The sequence below is a fragment of the Trichosurus vulpecula genome, chromosome 1 (genome assembly GCF_011100635.1).
Source record: "Trichosurus vulpecula isolate mTriVul1 chromosome 1, mTriVul1.pri, whole genome shotgun sequence".
Lineage (NCBI taxonomy): Eukaryota > Metazoa > Chordata > Mammalia > Diprotodontia > Phalangeridae > Trichosurus > Trichosurus vulpecula.
The window spans coordinates 327446367-327466461 of record NC_050573.1 but is presented as its reverse complement, the minus strand read 5'-3'; the positions used below and the strand labels follow the sequence as shown (position 1 = coordinate 327466461).

The window sequence follows — 20095 nt, the reverse complement described above, 5'->3', positions numbered from 1 at the left end:
GGTAAGAGAGAAGAAAGTGTCTCCCAAACCTTTTTGATATTTCCCTTTATTTCCCTGAGAACCCAAAGGTGATATAATTTCAAAATATGTGAGAGTTCCCAGGGAGGCGTGTTAAAAAAAAAAAAAAGAATCACTGTCTAAAAGCCATAGTTCTCATTGTGGGACACTTGCCTGTAAACTCAGCCTTTTACTGCCATAAACACATTCACTTGCTGCAGTGCAGAATGAATGTCAGCTTAGTCAGTCAGAACTTTCAGTGCAGAAATTCAGCCTGATGCCGATGCAGTCACCCCGATAAGGAAGCACTTACCTTAATTGAAATCTTGCCTTTGATAGAGCTGAGACATCAGTCAAATCAACCTTGATTGGGGTGGGGGTATCTAAGTTTTCAATCAACACCCTCCAGGTAGCTGCATGCTGTGCTGCTTTTTTCCTGTTTATGTTGAACTCCTTGCTGTCTAAAGGAGAGAGAAAGAGATAAGCTGAAATCCTCAGAGGTTCCCAGTGAGTAAGTGAGGACCAAAGCAATGTTTCTTAACATGAGATTCTCCGCAAACGTGCTCGGGTCTGGAAGACCCAGTAAGTGCTGTGATAGGCTCCTGTCATGTCCCTTGAGCTGTGGGATGATCATTGACCTGATTAGCACTGAACACTCCCTGCATGCAGGGAAAGCACTGAGAGGATTGGTGGGTCGCAAGGGAATTGGAAAAGGCACCAGGGCCACTTGGGAATCTTGTCTCCTCCAGACTAATGGATGAGCTGCAGCCAAGGCTATAATTTCTGAGGAGGTTACCCACGATGTTAACCATGTGAGGACTTAAACAAATGTGCTTTCGCATGCTGTTTCTTAAGGTGCTTAAGTACTAGACACAGAGTACAACTGAGCAATTAAGAAACTGGTGTAGCTGATTTGTTAGACAAACCTTAAAATATTCAGCACTTAATAAGCAAAAGGATAAAAGGGGATTCCTGCACATGCCTTTAACCCTAGAGACTGATGCTTACTTTGACCTCTGCTTAGGTAAAAGGAACTTAGTGAGCCTGTCAACTCAACAAGGACGATTTTCTGTGTTATAAAATAAAGGCACACACAACAAAGTAATCTGGCAGTCCTTCACTTTGACAAATACACATACATGCGCATGCACACACATACATACACACTCGACTATGGGATTATTTATTTATTCTCAAAAAAAGTGTATCGAAAAATTGGAGACCGAATGAACATCAAACTGAAAAAAATTATTATATTATTCCATTAAATATTTCTGATGCCCAATATAATCCATATTTGAACCTTACTAAATTATCCCTTCTATTATTATAAGGAAATCTGCTAACATTATACTACAATTATACTAACCAAAATGAACAGGACATTTTATGGGGGCCTTTAAAAATAAGATACACTGCTTAAGATAATTAGTTTCTGTAGTAGCAGCCACTTGCTAAAACCTCCCCCACAGCTGACCTTTTGCTATTGCCCACCTGACAGCTTCTTAATATGTTTTAAACCCAAAATTACCAGTTTACTGATTATATATGTCTCCTAAAAAAAAGAGAGAATGAACTAAATGTAGGAGTACCAAATGGTTAATTTTTGTTGGTGCTAACTTTAACAAGAGAAAAAAAAAACAAAACCATATGCAAATAACATAAAAAGAACAGATGAAAAAAGTCATTTGCATGTCTTAAGGGTGAGAAAATTTCATTGCCAGAAAGAATAACTGGTGAATGTCCTCTCAGAATGATGCCAAAATGTTCAGCACCTCTATTTTTCCAAGCTAGTCACACTTGGGACATATGGCATTCCCTTGGTAACACTGTTTATCACTGTTACACACACACACACACACACACACACACATTTAAACTATAGCTGTATTTCTATGTTGGAATAACTCTAATTCAAATGGAGGAACACTAAAGTAAATTCGTTATATTTATTACAAAAACTGGTTACCTCCAGTTTTCATGGGATGTATCATAAAAGTCTATTACTCATTATTTTTTAAGTTGTTCATATGCACCTTCTGTAAAACATAAACTATCCAATAAACTGGCAATTACTGTAAATAGGGCAGATTCTTGAACTTAAAGTGCACATTGTAATCATGAGAATCTTGAGTAAGGAGGACTAAGACAATTCAATTTACAATTGAGGTCTCTTGCTCCCTCAGCTGGCTGAGGTTAGGAGCTGTATGGAAGAAATCCTCTCTTCAGTGGGCACCTGCCCTCCTGCAGAGAAAGAACAAGCACTTTTTCCTCCTGAACAGGAGAACCATTATCCAATTAAAGATTAGCATTAATGAGTTCCACTTGAAAAATGACTACTTGGAACCTCCTTCACCTCTCAACTGAGACATCCAAAACATAAATAGTAAATAGGGAACATGGTTACCACTCTCTTTATAAGAATGTGGGGGTATCTTTGAAAAAATACTGATGAAAACAAAATATCTTTAATATTCTATGGTAGTTACATACGCACACACAGATACATATATACATGCAGGTATACTAATTGCTTTTTGATATGCATATACATATATCACACATATGTATATACACACAAACATTTATAGTATGTCTATGTATGTATAAGCAATTTTGGATATACTCTCTAACTGGTCTAAGATCTTATTTGGGAATGACTAATTTTTTAGAAAATGCCTTCCTTTCAGAACACCTGCTTACCTTACCCTACAACCTTCAATACTTTACAGCTAAGAGAAGTGCTAATTTCACTAATCTCATTCACTTTATTTTGCTGCAGATGGCAAATTGCATCAGGTAACACATCTTTGACTTGATGTAATTTTTAGCTGTAAAGTACAATTCTTGGAGGTTGTAGGTCATGATAAAACTAGGAAAAATGTATCTGATGCTACTTAATTGAAAATTCATAATTCCCTTGTTGAGACCTTTAAGTAGTGTGTTCTAAAGGCCAATGTTATTATAATAAACTTTGTGGAAGAAAATTAATAATATAGCAAAAAAGGGAGGGAAATCAATAATTCTCTCTCTCTCTCTCTCTCTCTCTCTCTCTCTCTCTCTCTCTCTCTCTCTCTCTCTCTCTCTCTCTCTCTCTCCCTCTCCCCCCCACCTAGACTTTAAGCATTTAATTTCTACATTATGCTAGGAATATGAATATACATGGCAAATATTTCCAATGACTAAGTCTAGAACTCTTTGAATCCACCTGAATTGAACAATTACCTTGATTAACAGTCATTTCACATCTACTTTGTTAAAACTTACTTTTGCATAGCAAAAGGTTAAACACTCAGTTTTGTAATACATTGACAATGTCCATTTCAATGTAGAACATTAAAGTAGTGGAGAATATTAACAATGAAGGAACAAAAAACGAAGTATAAAAATGAGCATACTTTCAAGTCAGGTTACTGTACTTGGTTTTCACTAAATAATAGAATAGAAAATAAGCACCTTGAGTGGTAGGGGCTGCTTAGTTTTGTCATTTTGCCCCAAGAGTCTTGCACGGTCCCTAGGACTTAGTAAGTGATTAGCATAGCTGTTGAATTAAATCAAGTTGACTGGTTGAAAGCAAAATGATGGGAAATAAGAAAATCAAATTCCTTCTAGATTTTGTAGGAGAGAATACTAGAAAACACTGGAACCAATTTCTTGACTTTAGCTATAATAAAATGAGTCATTAATAAATATGCTTTCAGGTTACCAAGGGCTTTGTATGTATTAATTCATTTGATATTCACAACATCCTTGTAAAGTATGATTCTTTCCACTTTAGAAATGAGGAAACTGAATCTCTGAGAGGTTAAACGACTTACCCAAGTCAAAACAGTTAGTAAGTGGCTGAACCAGGACTCAGATCCCACCTTTCTTACTTCTCACTCTACTTGCCTTTCCTCTACACCATGCATGAGGACTCCAAAAAAGAGATTTTAATGATTCTCTCCATCCTCATTTATTTGGTAGGGAAAGATGAGAAGCGGGGGGGAAACCTAATAGATGATATTATCTTGATAGCATTATCAAAACTATATATACCTAAATCATGTTTGGTTAGATTGCCATTTCAGTTTTACCAAGAAAAGGACTGAGACATCAAAGTTCAACACATTATTTGGAATCAGTGTGTTTACAAACTGTTCAAATTTCACCTTGAAGTTTTAATTGAAGCCACACCAGTTTTAAAATAGTAGCTTTAAGAGATGAGTTTAATTTCTAGATCATACTCATAATAAGAAATTTAAGGGTTATACATTCTCCTTATTTCAATTTTCTAATTAATAATATTTATATTTAATAATTTTAGCTTTGCTAAACAACTTCACATTCATTTGATCCTTAAACCAACCACATAAAGTAACCAGGGAGGTAGTAACGCTATTTTCAAAAGGCATAGGTGAAGCAAGGCTTGGTGGCAGAGATGGCAGCAGCTTGGCCTCCTTGGCCTATGGTTCTGGGGGTCCTTGCACAGAGGCCCAGGCTCCCAGCCTCTTGGGACAAGCCCAAGTCCCTCAGCTACAGCTTCCAGACCCAGCCCATCCTGTGCCTGAGCCAAAGTGATCCTCAGGTACAGGAGCTCATTGAGAATGAAGAGACTGTCACATTGACTGACACAAACTTAGTGTATCCTGCCCTGAAATGGGACCTTGATTATCTATGAGAGAATATTGGCAATGGAGATTTCTCGGTGCATAGCTCCAAATTCCTCTACTGGGATGAGAAAAAGATGGCTACCTCCCAAACTTTTAAACCAAAGTCCAACAGGAAAGAAATGAAATTCCATGAGTTTGTAAACAACCTACAGAGCGGTGTGGCAGTGAAGAGAGGTTGTATCTGCAGCAGAGACTCAATGACACAGTGGGCAGAAAAACTGTCAAGGACTTCTTGGGTTTTAACTGGAACCAGATTAATTAATAGCAGCTGACCTCCAACATGCTGCTCATTGGTGTGGAAGGAAACATGACACCTGCTCTACTATGAGAAACATCAAAACATCTTTGTTCAAATTAAGCAATGCATCCTGTTTCCTCCATGTCATACTCCATTCACCACCTTATGACAGGCAGGGTCAGGTGGGTTTTCACAATCTTTACTACAGAAGATTCCTCAACTTCCAATAAATAATTGGCTATGAGACAGTAGTTGGCCCTGATGATGTTCTTTACAGCCCTATGCACAGGTGGCATCACATAGAATCATTACTGAATGGAGGAACCACCATCACTGTGAGCATCTGGTACAAGAGGGCACCTACCCCTAATAGGATTGAATATCCTCCCAAGGCTCATCAAAAAGTGGCCATAATGAGAAATATTGAGAAGATGCTGGGAGAGGCCATAGGGAACCTAGAAGAAGTGGGCCTCTTGTTGAACATGATGGGCAAGGGTTCATGCAACTAGTCTGCTTGGAAGCTTAGGCCTCCTTCTGGATGACTGCCAAGCCTCCTATCCCATTCCACCTTGTCTGGTCCACACTGCTTTGTTGATAAGGACCGGAAGATCCAGAATGATAGCAATTGCACACAGCCCTTAACAGACTGGATTCCTGCCCAGCCTCCCAGGGCAGGAATGTGAGGTCTGTTGTTTGTGGTTGAATTGTTTCAGTTGTATCAGACTCTTTGCTCATTTGGAGTTTTCTTTGCAAAGATACAGCTGTTATTACAGATGATGAACTGAGATAAACAGTTACGTGACTTTCCTGAGATCACACAGCTGGTAAAGGTCTGAGGCCAAATTCAAACTCACAAAAACAAGTCTTCCTGACTCCATGCCCCGGCCCTCTATCCAGGTCAGGTGGAATAATTCAGAAATACACCCTCCTCTGCTCCCATCTTTTTTTTTTCTGGGATGGGGGAGGCAAGTGGGGTCAAATGACTTGCCCAGGGCCACACAGCTAGTAAATGTCTGAGTCTGGATTTCAACTCAGATCCTATTGACTACAGGGCCAGTGCTCTATACACTGCTCCACCTAACTGCTCCTCCTCTGCTCCCATCTTGAATGATTTTTTCCTCCCTCACTTCTGTTCCTAATCACCTTTCCTCTCTCTGCCCCCAAGTCCTATATTCAGTTTAGAGTTCCAGCTTTGTTTCACTCTGTGTGTGTGTGTGTGTGTGTGTGTGTGTCACACAGAGAAAAAGAGAGAGAGAGAGAGAGAGAGAGAGAAGAGAGAGTCTGTCTTTGTGTCCTTCCTCCTAGGCCCCTGAGGCTGTGATGGTGCTCTTGCCACTTGGCATGATGTTGTACAGCCTCACTGCCAAGGTCTGAGTAAGGGAAGGAGTCAAGTTTACCTGAATGACTGGCATCTTTTAAGGGAGTTTGTGGACCTGAAGCTCCTGGAATTCCTGGATGTTTTACCCATTTTTGTCTCCATTCTGGATAGATAACTCTGCCTGTACACCAACAATCTAGTTTGATTTTGTACAGCATGGGTGTACCCTAGGTACAACAAGAAAGAAGAAACTATCTGGCTTGTATGTGTACATCTTTGTCTCCATACTCTGTCCAGGATCTGCCTACCAATGCTCTCCACAGTAGGACTTTGCCAAGACTGAATATGCTATAAGACAAGAAACTTCCTAGCCTGCATGTGCCTCTGCTGTTCTGATGGCCACACAGTGACTGAAGTCTGTCTATCAAGACTCCACATGCTGAGTTGGTCCACTTCCACTGGATACTGCTGCAGACAACTTACTGCCTGGCGCACCAAGATGATTTATAATTTGGTTTTTAGCCTATTTATATTGGTTGGGCCATGACACAACAAGCTTGACATTTATGATATAGTCTCTAAGGCACAAGAATCCCCTGTCTATCCCCTTCATTTTGGGTTGAGCTTCCTGGCTTTCCTGCTCTGAATCAACTGCTCACCCCCATGGACAGACGGTGGGAGATTTAGTGATGGAAGCAGTTGACACCAGGGTCTAAGAGTGAACTGAGGCTGCTTTCCTGTCCATCTCTTGGGGGAGCTAAACCAGAACCCTTGCCATCTCCCCTACTTCTGGGTGTACAGATGCTCCAAACTTTGAAAAGTGCCCTGCCTCCCCCTCTTGCAACAGTCAAGATAGCTGTAGTCACCAGGGATGGGCCTTTCCTTGATCTTCTTGAGTGATGGGGCAGGATTATTCTCCCGTAGGAAGTCTCCCTGGAAGGAGTGAGAGAGGAAGGTGGGAGGACATTTTTTTTTGTTTTTTCCTTTTTGCCAAAGGTTTAACTCTTTTGTGTCAAAGCAATGGTTCTTGTCTGAAGAAGTTCAGTTTAGAATGTACTGATAGACTGTTATGGTAATTAGAGTAGGACTTTTTTTTTGTTTTCTCTTTTAGAATGCTAAGGTAGTCAAGTATCTTTGATGAGTCTTGCCTTTCAAATGTAATGGTAAGTAAAGTAGACTTCTTGTTGTCTTTTGTTTCTCTGAATCCAGAGTCTTTGACCTGCTGAAGAAACAAGAAAGCCTAGTTCACATAGTTTTGAGTTGCATGGTTGTGATGCCCTCTGACTCTGAGAAGGGTATATAAGATCTGAGGCTAGCATGTCCTGTGATTTGACCAGATGAGACTCTGGGTAGCCGTTGTGAAGAGCTCCCTGGATTTGAAAATCCAGATGTTGGTGATTCTTCTTTTGGTAACTATGTATGTGATATCTTGATCTGACAGAGCCTGTCTGTTGATCTTTTTTTAGTTTCTGTTTGTATTTGCTCTGAAGTTCAGGGTGCTGGCTTTTTCCCCTGAACTAAGTGAATGATATATGTATGTTTAATTAAAGTGAGACTGTTAACCCCTTAAAGTTGCTTTCCTTAAAAAAGCAGATCAAAGAACGTGTGCTAGCAGCCCTCCTATGTGCTGGTGTTGTTGGTCTTATGCCTCCGCAGCAGCTGCTAGCAACCTTGTTGTTACATAGACTGGTACGTGTAGGGGAGGGGTTGTTCGGTTTTGTAAATCTCTGTGCTTTCTACACCTGCCTTGGTGTTCTCTCTGATAGGAACAGAATATGTCTGAGTGTAGAAGACAAAGTACTTTCTCTAGTTTTTTTCAATAACAATGTTGGGAAATGGAAAAACAAAGGTATAGAAATAGGTGTAAAAACATTATGATTTGATAAGGTTATGAGTAATAGCAAAGCTAGAGATAGAATATTTGTTGTGACTTCCAGAATAAGGCTTGTCCCACTACACTAACTCAGGCCTTAACCATGTCGTGCAATAACAGGAATAACAACACTTCCTTTGGAAAAAAAATTTAAGCATTCAAATCATTGTGAGCCTCTGTACAATACATGGTGGGGATAGGGGTGGGGAATTTACTAGTTGGCTATTTTACAAAATTAACATATTCTAGGATCAGCAAACTATACCCTTTGGGTCAAACAGACCAGTCTGTTTTTTGTACAGCCCCTAGCTAAGAATGTTTTTACATTTAAAAATCAAGTTTTATTGTATTTTTTAAAATGTAAAAACAAACAAACAAACAACATTTTGGGCTCCCAGGCTTTGCAACAAAATAGTGGGGGATAGCAGTGGTGGCGGTGATGTTGGAGGTGATGGAGGTGGTGGTGGTGGTGTAGGTGTATGATTTGGTCCTTGGGCCAAAGTCAGCTGACCTCTGGTTTTATTATGTCTCATGATGTAATTTTACACAGCTGCTTAGATATACTTGTATTAACAGGGAATTAAATGAACTCTTTCAAATTCAGTAACTGAGTGTCATTAACCAGCTTCCTAAAATTCAAGGGTGAATTTATCAGATTTAGTCATGATTCTGTGCTGTACCCCCACTTTTAAATATTAACTCACTGCTACAAGCTATACCTAAGTGTAATGATTAAATTATCAGCAGAGAAGAAATCACAAAATATTATTGTTAATTATTTTCAAATAGGGAAATAACCAAGCCAACTAACAAAGTGATAGCACATTGATTCCCAAAGAAGCATTCCACTAACTCTGAGAAAACTATAATCTCAGAATGCTATTAGGGTCTTTTATGTGTTTTTATTTATGTATAAGGCACACATTTTAATTTACCTGTTGATTTTTTTTAAGTTAGTAAATTATAAGTACTCCATGGAGAGGCATGTATTCAATATATCAAATGTGGGACAGATTAGAGCTGTCTGAAAATTAATTGGACTGTGTCTTTGAAAAGCGTTTAGCTTTTATTGATGTATTTTATTTTTGTCACCTTTATTTCTAAATATATTTTCCCCCTCCCTTGCCCAGTGAGGCATCCATAAAAATAAATAAATAAATAAATCAAACAAAAAGCAATTCAACAAAACTAATATATCAAATGAGTATGGCAGTACATGCAATGTTCTACCTGGAAGGTACCTTTGTTCATTTCTCCTTCAGGCAGACCTTAATGATGCAGTTTTAAGTTTATTTTTATAATTGTTCCTTCCACTTATATTTCTATGAGTGTTGAATATTTGGAGATTTGTCCTACAAATCACCTACATTAGCCTCTTAAGTAGTATTGGCTTCTGGTTCCACTTCTTTGACCCAGCATCTGCTCATAAAAGTCTTCCCATGCTTCTCTGAACTCTTCATATTCATCATTTCCCATGGCACAGTAATATTCTATTGCATCCATGTAACACATCTGTTTGGTTATTACCCCAATAGAGATCAGTGTCCTTCAGAACTGGAATTTGAATCAGTGGACTTATGTTCAAATCAGACATCTATCCGCCCCTTTGTAATTATTTGGCCTTGGCCAATTTGCTTAAACTCCTTGGGCCTCAGTTTCCTAATCTATAAAATAAGTCAGTTGGATTAGTTCACTTCTAGATTCCCTTCTAGCTCTAAATCTATTTTTAAAATGTCAAACTAAATTGAAATGAAATAGGGAGACTAGGGAACTAGTCCAGATTTCGACACTATCAGGCTATTAGACCTTTAGCTAGGGCACAACTTATCCTCTGCTCGATATCTTCATTTAAAAAATGAGGGGGCTTGACAAAATTGTCTCTAAGGTCCATTCCAGCTTTATTATTATCTGATCATAAAAACCTAAGATCATTGTCCTTAACTTTGCAAGGTTATAAAAGAATTCAGTAGGAGCGAGGTATATAGCAAGTACAGACCTTCCCTCCAATTTTTAAACACATACACACACATACAATATACTTTCTGTATTTTTCTCTACAAGTAATGCTCCAACAAGAATTGTCACTAGGTACAATTAAAATGGTTTAGGATTCACCTAGTGAATATTGGTTTCAGATTGCTCATATAGAAAAAGACAAATGGCTAATTTCCAGCACATTTTCAGAGATCTTCAGGTTAATCATTATAACACATTCCTTTTCAAGGGATATGGCCATTACATTACCATGCCAAGATCAGGTCATTAGCCCCCCTTTCCCTTGTTCTAACCATGGAAAAATTAAAGATGATATAATTATAGTGATTGAAAATTACCTCCATATTGTATGGTATTAATGGAATGCATTGATTATCTAATATTAATTTTTAATATTTATTCTTCACATTGCCTTCCCATTTTTAAGAGGGCTGCTACTTTTTGAATGGATTAAATGAAATGGCTTTCAGTCTAAGCAATTTGTTGGCTTCTGCCCATCCCATTTACGTTAGATTTATTTTGTTTTATATCTTTTAGATGTGATTTGTAGGTTCAAATAGTATGAAATAAAATAAATGAAACATTTTGTGGACAATAATTGTACTGCACTTAATGCTTCAGGAAAGGTACAGAAACAATCCAATATGCATAGAATTCCAACAACATACTTCCCCTGCTGTAACAATAAAAGGAAAAGAAAAACTGTATTATAAAGGACATATGCAAATTGAGGCCTTGGCTTCATGAATGATTAAGTTCAACAGTAGGCTATTTTTTGTTGTTAGTATTGTATTTTTTAAACTGAGAGGGCATTTTTGATTGGAGGGAGAATAATGGTGCAAGTCTGATAGCTTAGTAAGGAATTGAGACACATAAAAGAAACAAAGGTAAAAGGAATTGGAGCCATTACAATTGTTAATAGTTTCAGAAGCTAATTATAAAACTCAGGTAGGAAACAAAAAGATCACCCTAATTTAAACGGATCAAGGGTCATAGTATTCTCAGAAAGCGTTCCAGGATTCTAAAATAAATATAAATTAACATGTATAAGTGGCAAACAATTATCACCCCAAAAATTTGCTTAAAAAATAAACAATACAGTTTCTCCATCCCAGGATCAATAAAACTTAGATCTAACTGTTTAATAGTACCTTAAAATAAGTTAAAACTGTACTACAAGTACAAATATTAAAACGTTTTAGTTTTTTAAGAGAATCTGTATTCTAGAATTTGGAATAAATTCAATTAACTTTCAAATAATGTGTCTTAAAGAATGAGAGAAATCATCAAATTCAAAATTCAGTTTCAAAGCAGAAGAGGACTTTTAAGTTCATAGCACCTTTGCCGATTATATTACATAGTGTTCCAAAAAAAATTCAGCGTGATCTCATGTAGAAGTAAAAGGGATGGTATAAATGATGCTATCTATACTTTCTTCTAATGTTTCTAGGTTTTGTTTGTAGTTTCAATATAAAAATTTTCTTGGATCCATGCTTGTAAATGAATTACAGAGGAATAGAACAAGAGTACCAATCATCCAGTGAACTTTAATTTATTATTTATTTCAGAAGTTTAACTTCTTTGGACAAGCTCTCACAAGACGTCTACCTGTTAGCAAATTTCACAATTGTGTTAACAGTAAAGTCCTATTATGTATCCACTTCCTCATGGTTACCAAATAGCAATTTCCTTCAGGTACCATGGTGATGGTTTAAATTACCTCCTGAGTTTCCTTTCTGTCCTCTTACCACATTGACTGTTCTGCTAATCTAGCTTCCTCTGTGGCCCCCTCTTTTTCTCTCTTGACAGAAGTCAATACCCTGCTGCCACCACATCAGCTATATAAGTCTGTCTGCCTGCCTCACTGACTCCACATTCCCTTTTAAAAGAGCTTAAATCTATCACTATGGTAGTGTAAAAACAGCAAGTTGGTTAGATCTCCACACCAAGTGCTCTCTTAAATGCAGTGTTAATTCATGTAGCCTGATTTAGACAGGCATTTTTTATATTAAGATTTTGTTATTATATACTATCTAAAATCAGTGGACCTTTTATTATGAAACACAACTACAAAACAGTTTTGGTCTGAACACTTTATGCAGTTTCTAATTAAATAAATTCATCTAAAATGTTATATTCTATATATTTGCATTTTTTACTCCAAAGACTGATAATAACAGTAATAACAGCTAACATTTATATAGTGCTTACTACATGCCAGGGAACTGTACTAAGGACTTCATAATTAATCTTTTTCTGATCTTTACCACCCCGGGATACAGTTTCTCCTCACATCCCCATTTTACGAATGAGGAAACTGAGAAAAACAGGTTAAATAACTTGCCCCAGCTTCCACAGCCAGGAAGTATCTAAGGTCAGATTTGAAATCAGGTTTTACTAACTCCTGTGTATTAGTCTCTGAAATGCTCTCATTACATTCCTTGACGAGCCCCATTTTTTTTTCAGGAGGCCTAGCTATCTGGTGGTTCAAATATGTTTAAGATCCTTTATTTATATCTATGTTTAAGCGCCAAAAAAAAAAAATCTAGGTACCTCTTAAAGAAGACAAAATCCTATTGTGATATTTTTTCCCTTAAGTTCCATGTCTCAATAGACTTTGTTTTAGGTTTGTAAAAACACCAAAGTTTAAGTTATAAGGTAAGTTCATTTGTTTTAGCTTGTTTGAATTCGTTCCCAGCAATGACAAATAAATTAGAGTGTTGGGGAGTGGGAGTGAAGGAATTTCAGGATGGGGGGAGCAGTTAAGATAAAGGTGAACAGCAGCACTGAGAGAGACAGAGTAGGTGACATTTGAAAAAAAGAAAAGAAAATTCTCCTTTGATGTTCTCTCTCTCTTCTATTACTCCTTACATTTTTGATGCTCTTCTACACCTTTTCTATGGTAATACATGCATGCAATGAGAAAGAGAAGAGAAAACAAAGTAGATCATCCACAAAACTTGGGTACAACTCTTTATGACAAAGTGGATAACTGCAGTCTGATACAGGAAATGGGGGTCAGAGGATGTGAGTTTAAATCCTGTTCTGTCACTTTCCACTTTTCTTACTTTGCATGAGGCATTTGATCTCTTCAGGTCCTAGTTTCCTTACCTGTAAAAACCATCACCTAATGACTGGGATCTATCCTAACTCTATTTACTATGATATTGTGCATTGGATTTTTGTGTGTTCATCACGCCCTAGTAGCTTTTTGTTATTGCTAAATAATCCACTTTGTGTTTGTAAACTACACATAAAACTATATCCTTTTCTGACTCAAGAATCCTTGAATATTTTAGAACATTTACAATTGATAGTCTTTGTCATCATTACTGTTTCCATAAAGCATTTAATATGTATCATGTATGTGTGTATGTATATATGTGTATATGCATGTTGTATGTGTGTGTATATATATATATATTTATATATAAACACACATACACTTATAACAGTTATCTGAAGCCATAGATATACTTCACGTTATGATTTTCTCTGTGTGGGTACGACCTCCTGTACCAACAATATTGCTAGCAGCTACCGTGGCTATGTAAGACCAACAACATCCAGCACAAAGAGGGCTGCTAGCATAGGTCCTTTGATCTGCTTTTCTAAGGAAAGCAACTTTAAGGGGTTAACAATCTCAGTTTAATTAACCATACATATATCATTCACTTAGTTGGGGGGGGCGGAGAAAGAGGGGGGAACGAACTTCAGAGCAAACACAAAACAGAAATTACAAACATCAATAGACAGGCCTTGTCTGATTCAAATCACAATTCACAGTTAGCAGAGAAGCACCAACATCTGTCCGGGTTATCAAAACCTGTGGCGGCAGTGGGCGGGGGTGGGGGGTTCAATGGCTTGCCAAGAGTCTTGTCACCCATATACTTTCAATGAGTGTACCCCCAAAAGTCAAACACCAACCTTGGATCTTATACACCCATCTCAGGACCTAGAAGCATTCAAACAAAGAACAGTGAAAAGTCCCATTTAGGGTGTGGGAAAGTTAGTTGATTCCTAGTACCACTATATACAGGGTTTCCAGTCAATGACTCCCAATTGTCTTAGTGCTGAAAAACATTCCAAGACAAGATCCCACTTTACCTGCCCCATTCAAACAAAGGCCAGAAGCATTAAAGGCATTTAAGAGAAAAACAGGGAAAAGCTCCACCCTGATTACCATTACACCTCCACAGAAAGAGATCAATCCTCCCACCCCTCACATTCCACACAGAGCACCTTACAGAGTCTTTGTGAGTTGCCTGTGGTTTAAATCAGCCTTTGGCCAAACAAAGGTGATAAGTCTCTGAAAGTGGTACATTTTATCCTAGGTGATTGGTATAACCTAGACAGAGATATCAGATCTTGTGCTTTCCAGGCATAACTCGAATTTCTGAAAAGCATGCCTTTAATGATGACACAATATGTACACAACACAATTCATTTGAAATCTCCTACACATTATTGGAATATGGAATTGTTGTTTAGTCGTTTTCAGTTATGTCCTACTCTTCTTGGCCCCATTTAGGATTTTCTTGGCAAAGATACTAGAGTATCATTTTACAGATGAGGAGACTGAGGCAAGGAGGGTTAAGTGACTTACCCAGGGTCACACAGCTAGTAAGTGTCTGAGGCCAAATTTGAATTCAGATCTTCTTGACACCAGATCTGGCACTCTATCTACTGCATCTCCTGGCTGCCCAGAATTCATAGTACTTCTAATAAAATTATCAAATAAAGGTCTGACATCAGAATTGATAGGAAACTGATGCCCATTTATATAACTAATAATATAAAGGGCCAGTGGAACAATGACCAACTGATGAATAACCAAAAAAAAAAAAAAAAACCCAAACCCAACAACAAACTTACTAAAGAGAAAATATCAAGTGCTAAAAAGTCACTTAGGAAGATGTTCAAATTCCTACATAATTAGACAAATGCAAATCAGGATGAAGCTAATATGCTATCTTATACCCATTAGAATAGCCAAAATAGCAAAAACAAAAAAATAAAATAAAATCCAATGTGATTGGGGCTGTACGGAAAAGGAAACTGTTGTTGGAAATGTCAATTGGTACAAACCTTTTGGAAAACAATGTGGCAATGTAGAGTTAGTGTGCTATGGCAGATAAAGTGCTGGTCTTGAAGTAATGAAGATATGGGTTCAAGCCCCATCTCTGACACTGAAGTACCTAAACCTGGGCAATTCATTTATCTTTATATGACTCAGGTAATTCCCTTGCAACTCTTTATTAAAGCTTGCTTGAGTTGTAATTTTAATCCATCGATTCAAAGTTGGTAGAATTATGCCTTTGTACCTTTGTGGAAAGGAGTTCACATTTCAGGAATTCCTCTGTGCTGATGAGATTAATGGCCCTTTCTGTATTCATGTGTGGCAAATTAAAGTGAGTGACAAAAGTTATTAAACCTTTAAAAAAATTGCTAGATCTCACCTGAAAGCATGATGGATGGGGAGATAAATGGATAAGTGACCTATCCTATCTACTCCACTGTAATAGCAAAACTAGCAGAAAAGAAAAACTTGGGAAAATGTATATATTCAACAATTGGCTGAATAAATTATGATATGACATATGAATATAATGGAACATCATGGTGATATTATAAATGATAAACATGAAGCATAAAAGAAAATATGGAGATACTTCTATGGGGTGATGGAGCAAAACAACCAGAATGTATACATATATATTCTCATTCTCTCTCTCTCTCTCTCTCTCTCATACATGTGTGTATACACACATATGTGTGTATAGTATATATATACAGTAAATGATATATACATGAGAGAGAAAATATGTACACATTCTGATATGTGTGTATATATGGTGTATATATATATATATAGTAAATGATTTTATATTTATATATGTATGTGTATAGAGAAATATATATTCATACCACTAACTCTCTCTCATCTGTCTCTTTCGTATATATACATACATATATGTATGTAGCATATATATGTGTGTGTATAATGATTTATATATATATGCAAGAGAGAGAATATGTATACATTCTGGTATATATGTGTGTGTATATCTATATAGATATAGATATGATGTATATATAGTAAATGATTTTATATTGAGAGAGAGAGAGAGAATATGTATACATTCTGGTTGTTTATATATAGAGACAGACAGACAGATAAAAGAGAAAGTGTGAATATATATTTCTCTATACACGTACATACTTTTACTTGCCAAGGGTAACACAGACAGTATGTCTAAGAAATAGGACTTGAATCCAGTTCTGCCTGACGATGAGGCTAAGTCTCTGTCTATTCTGCCAGCCTGCCTTTCTAGTCCTTCTTAACACACAAACATGTACATATTTGTTTGCATGTATGTGTGTATATGTGTGCATATACAGAGTTAGCCTCAGAGTAAGGCAAAACTGGGTTCAAATCCTGATTCTGACACATACTTACATAATGACTGTGTTACCCTTGGCAAGTTATTTAGACTCAGTGCACCCAGGTGAGTAAGTCTATAGAATTGTAAAGCAGGCACCATTTGCATTGGTAGAAGGTATTCATTAGGTCCTGAGAGAAAGAAAGGCAAGGAAAATAACCCAAAAGAAGTATGTAGACAAAGATGGCAGAAGCACAGGTAGAGAAGAGCATTTTCTTTTTTCTTTATTGTTCTATATTAATTGGTTATTTTATGTTAAAGCCTAAGACTATGCAGTAGGTTCGGGCTCTTGTGCTTTATCTTCATTTGTTTGTGTTTTTGATTAAAGTTGTTAAGCTCATATTATTTTTAAAAAGTAAATGATTTTACAGTTATTAGTACCATGTGCCTTTCCAAAGGGGCAGCCATATAATGTAAAAAAGTAACTAACAATACAACTACCTCAAGGTGCAACTAGCAGAGGGGGAGAGAGAGAGAGAGAGAGAGAGAGAAGGCCTATGGTGCTTTGTTATCAATATCAATAATTCCACGTCAAGGAGGAGAGTAAACTTAATAGATTAGCTGAGTACTATTTAATAGACTTTCATGAAAGTAACTAACAAAGCTCCCTATGATCTGTAGGACAAGAATATAATACCTTTTTCTTAGGGCATCCTCCTCTCCCAACATTTTTCTGTCTAACTTGGCATATAAACATACTCTATTCCAGAATTAGAGGACCAAGTTGATGTAGGAAACACTGCCAGGAGTATTTAGTGGAGGAAGAAGTAGGTGCTACAAAATCTCCAGATATTGTTATAGCCACAATATCAGTCATTGGGCACAATGAGCTTAGACTGAAAAATCAGGCCAAAGTTGGATATGGAGTAGAAGTAGGGATCTCCATAGAGTCATGAGTAGCTATGATTGGAAAGAAAAAACATAATTTGATGGCCAATCATCCAGTGAAGAATTTCTTACTTAGCTAGAATGATCTGGAGATCCATAGTCATATGTATTGATTAGATGGCAGGTTCACTTAAATATAGAAGAACTTAAAGATATTTCAATCTTGCAGTCAGTGCACAGCTCTGTGAATATAGCAAGCAATTAAATGAATTTGTAATTTTTCATTTTATTCTATAAGATACCTTTATTATTTTATACATTAAATATTCCAAAAATAACTTTTTAAAAACATTTCATATCAGTTCTTTTGTAATGGGGCTATTGGGTTTTAATTTATTATTTATCACATATTTTGAAGGCATTAACATTTTATCATTGAAATATTCATGTAAAATTAAATAAAATGCATTTAATGTCACGTTGTTATTTGTCCTTTTTTGAAGAGGACCAATGACATCAGGAGGGTGATGTCTTGACTTGAGAGTGAACTGAATTTAAGTCAGTAAATAATATGTAATGGTAACAGATATAATTAAATAATTTTAATAATATTTATTTATATCATTATTATAGTAGACAAATTAGTGATACTAGACAAATATATGTTCAGATAGTTGTAAGAATCTGTTCTGTGAATGGCAATTGTGCTAATAAGCTTATCATACTTGGCTTGGCCTTACACTAATTTACCATGTCCAAATGAACACATACACACGTACACAGCATTCGATTTGGGGTCAGGAAGACCTGAGTGTGAAACCTGCCTTAGACACTTAACATCTGTGTGACTTTGCCAGTCACTTGGCTTCAGTCTCCTTTTCTATAAAATGGAGATAACAGCACCTATCTTACAGTGTCGTTGTTAGAATAAAGTGAGGTAAGATATGTAAAGTGCTTTGCAAATGTTAAATACTAGCTATGGTGTATATATAACATGTTATATATACACATGCATTCATATACATATGCATATATATTAATCACATACACTCACATGAAAAGCACTATATGTTATGGGAACAGAATTAGAATCTCTAAATTTCTGAAAAGCTCAGCTCAAATGCAACTTTCTACATGAAGCCTTTCTAATGTCATAAATGATACTAAGAACAAGGACAAGTGACACTACAATTCAAAAACATTTCAAAAGACTCCTAAATGATCATGTCTGCAACATTCAGATTATATTAATTACTTTTAATTAAAGACTATAGGTCTAGTATATGATGACAGTTATCAAAATATGAACACCAGTGTATACAATCCTGATTGGTCTTTGCCTCAGGTTTCTACCCACTCCAATCCTTGCTCCACACACTGACCAAGTTACTCCCTACCCTATAAATTACAATATCTCTCTATGACCTGTAGAATCAAATACAAACTCTTTTTTTAATTTAATGTCCTTCATAACCTGACTCCGAGATACATTTTTAGCATTAGGATGCATCACTTCCCATAGTCTGTAGCACAGTGGAGACCAACCGGTCTCACTTTTCCTCATACATGGCACTCCTTCTGTCTCCATTTCTTTGCACAGATCTTTCCCCAATGTAAAACAAACAAACAAACAACAACAACAAAAAAAAACCCACACTCCCTGATCATCTCCTACTTCTTAGAATCCCCAGGTTTCTGAAAAGCTCAGCAAGCTCAGCTCATATGCAACCTTTCTTGATATCCCTAATTTTTTTTAACTCTTCCATTCCATCCCCCCAAATATTTTGTATTTATTTGGTATATATTGATTATTTAATATACGGCAGATGTATATGTTGTCTCCTTCATATATAACATAAGCTCTGTGAAGGAAAGAATCATTTCATTTTGGTCTTTGAATCTGTAGCACCAAGCTCAGGGTATGGCATGTAGCAAGCACTTATTAAATGCTTGCTGTTTAAAATAACAGAGGTCCCAATGAAGACAATCACATATGGCATTAAGTGAATTAACTAAGACAAATTAAAATAATTAAATTAATTAATATAAAATAAATTTTACAACTTCATTGACTCTTTAAAATAGTTTAATATATAAAATATATTAAATTGATATATAAAAATATATTATATTTATATATAATATAAATATATATTATATAATATATATTATATAATTATATATAATATAAATATATAATATATATAAAATATATTATATAATATATATTATATAATTATATATAATATAAATATATATATATATATAATTATATATAATATAAATATATAATATATATAAAATATATTAAATTAATATATAAAATTTAATATATAATATCGGTTTAATGTCTCCTTTAAATGAATATTTACATGATTTGGCAAGGTCTTCACAATATTATGGCACATATTCTTTAATTTTTCATCATGAAACCTTATATGACAATGGATATTGTGTTTACCTTTCTTAAACAGTCCCTTTTATAGGTATAGAAATAAAGGCGCAGTAGCAATTTTTTTTAAAAATTCCTTAAGGTTTTATAGTCTAATGAGGTGGTACAATGGGCATAGCAGTAAGCCTGGAGTAGAAAAGAAGTCAATTCAAATCCTACCTCAGACACTCACTGTTTAAACCTAGGTTTGTCACTTGACCTCTCTCGGTCTTGGTTCCCGCATCTGTAAAATGATGAGCTATACTCAGTGATCTGGAAGGTCCATTCCAGTTCTAAATCTATGATCTTGTGATCCCTGA

At 36.2% G+C, this 20095-nt stretch overlaps 1 pseudogene; it reads left to right on the top strand.

Annotated features, from left to right (window-relative positions):
* The first annotated feature begins 539 nt into the window (after window positions 1-539).
* On the top strand, window positions 540-5396 carry LOC118837885 (annotated as a pseudogene).
* The last annotated feature ends 14699 nt before the right edge of the window (window positions 5397-20095 follow it).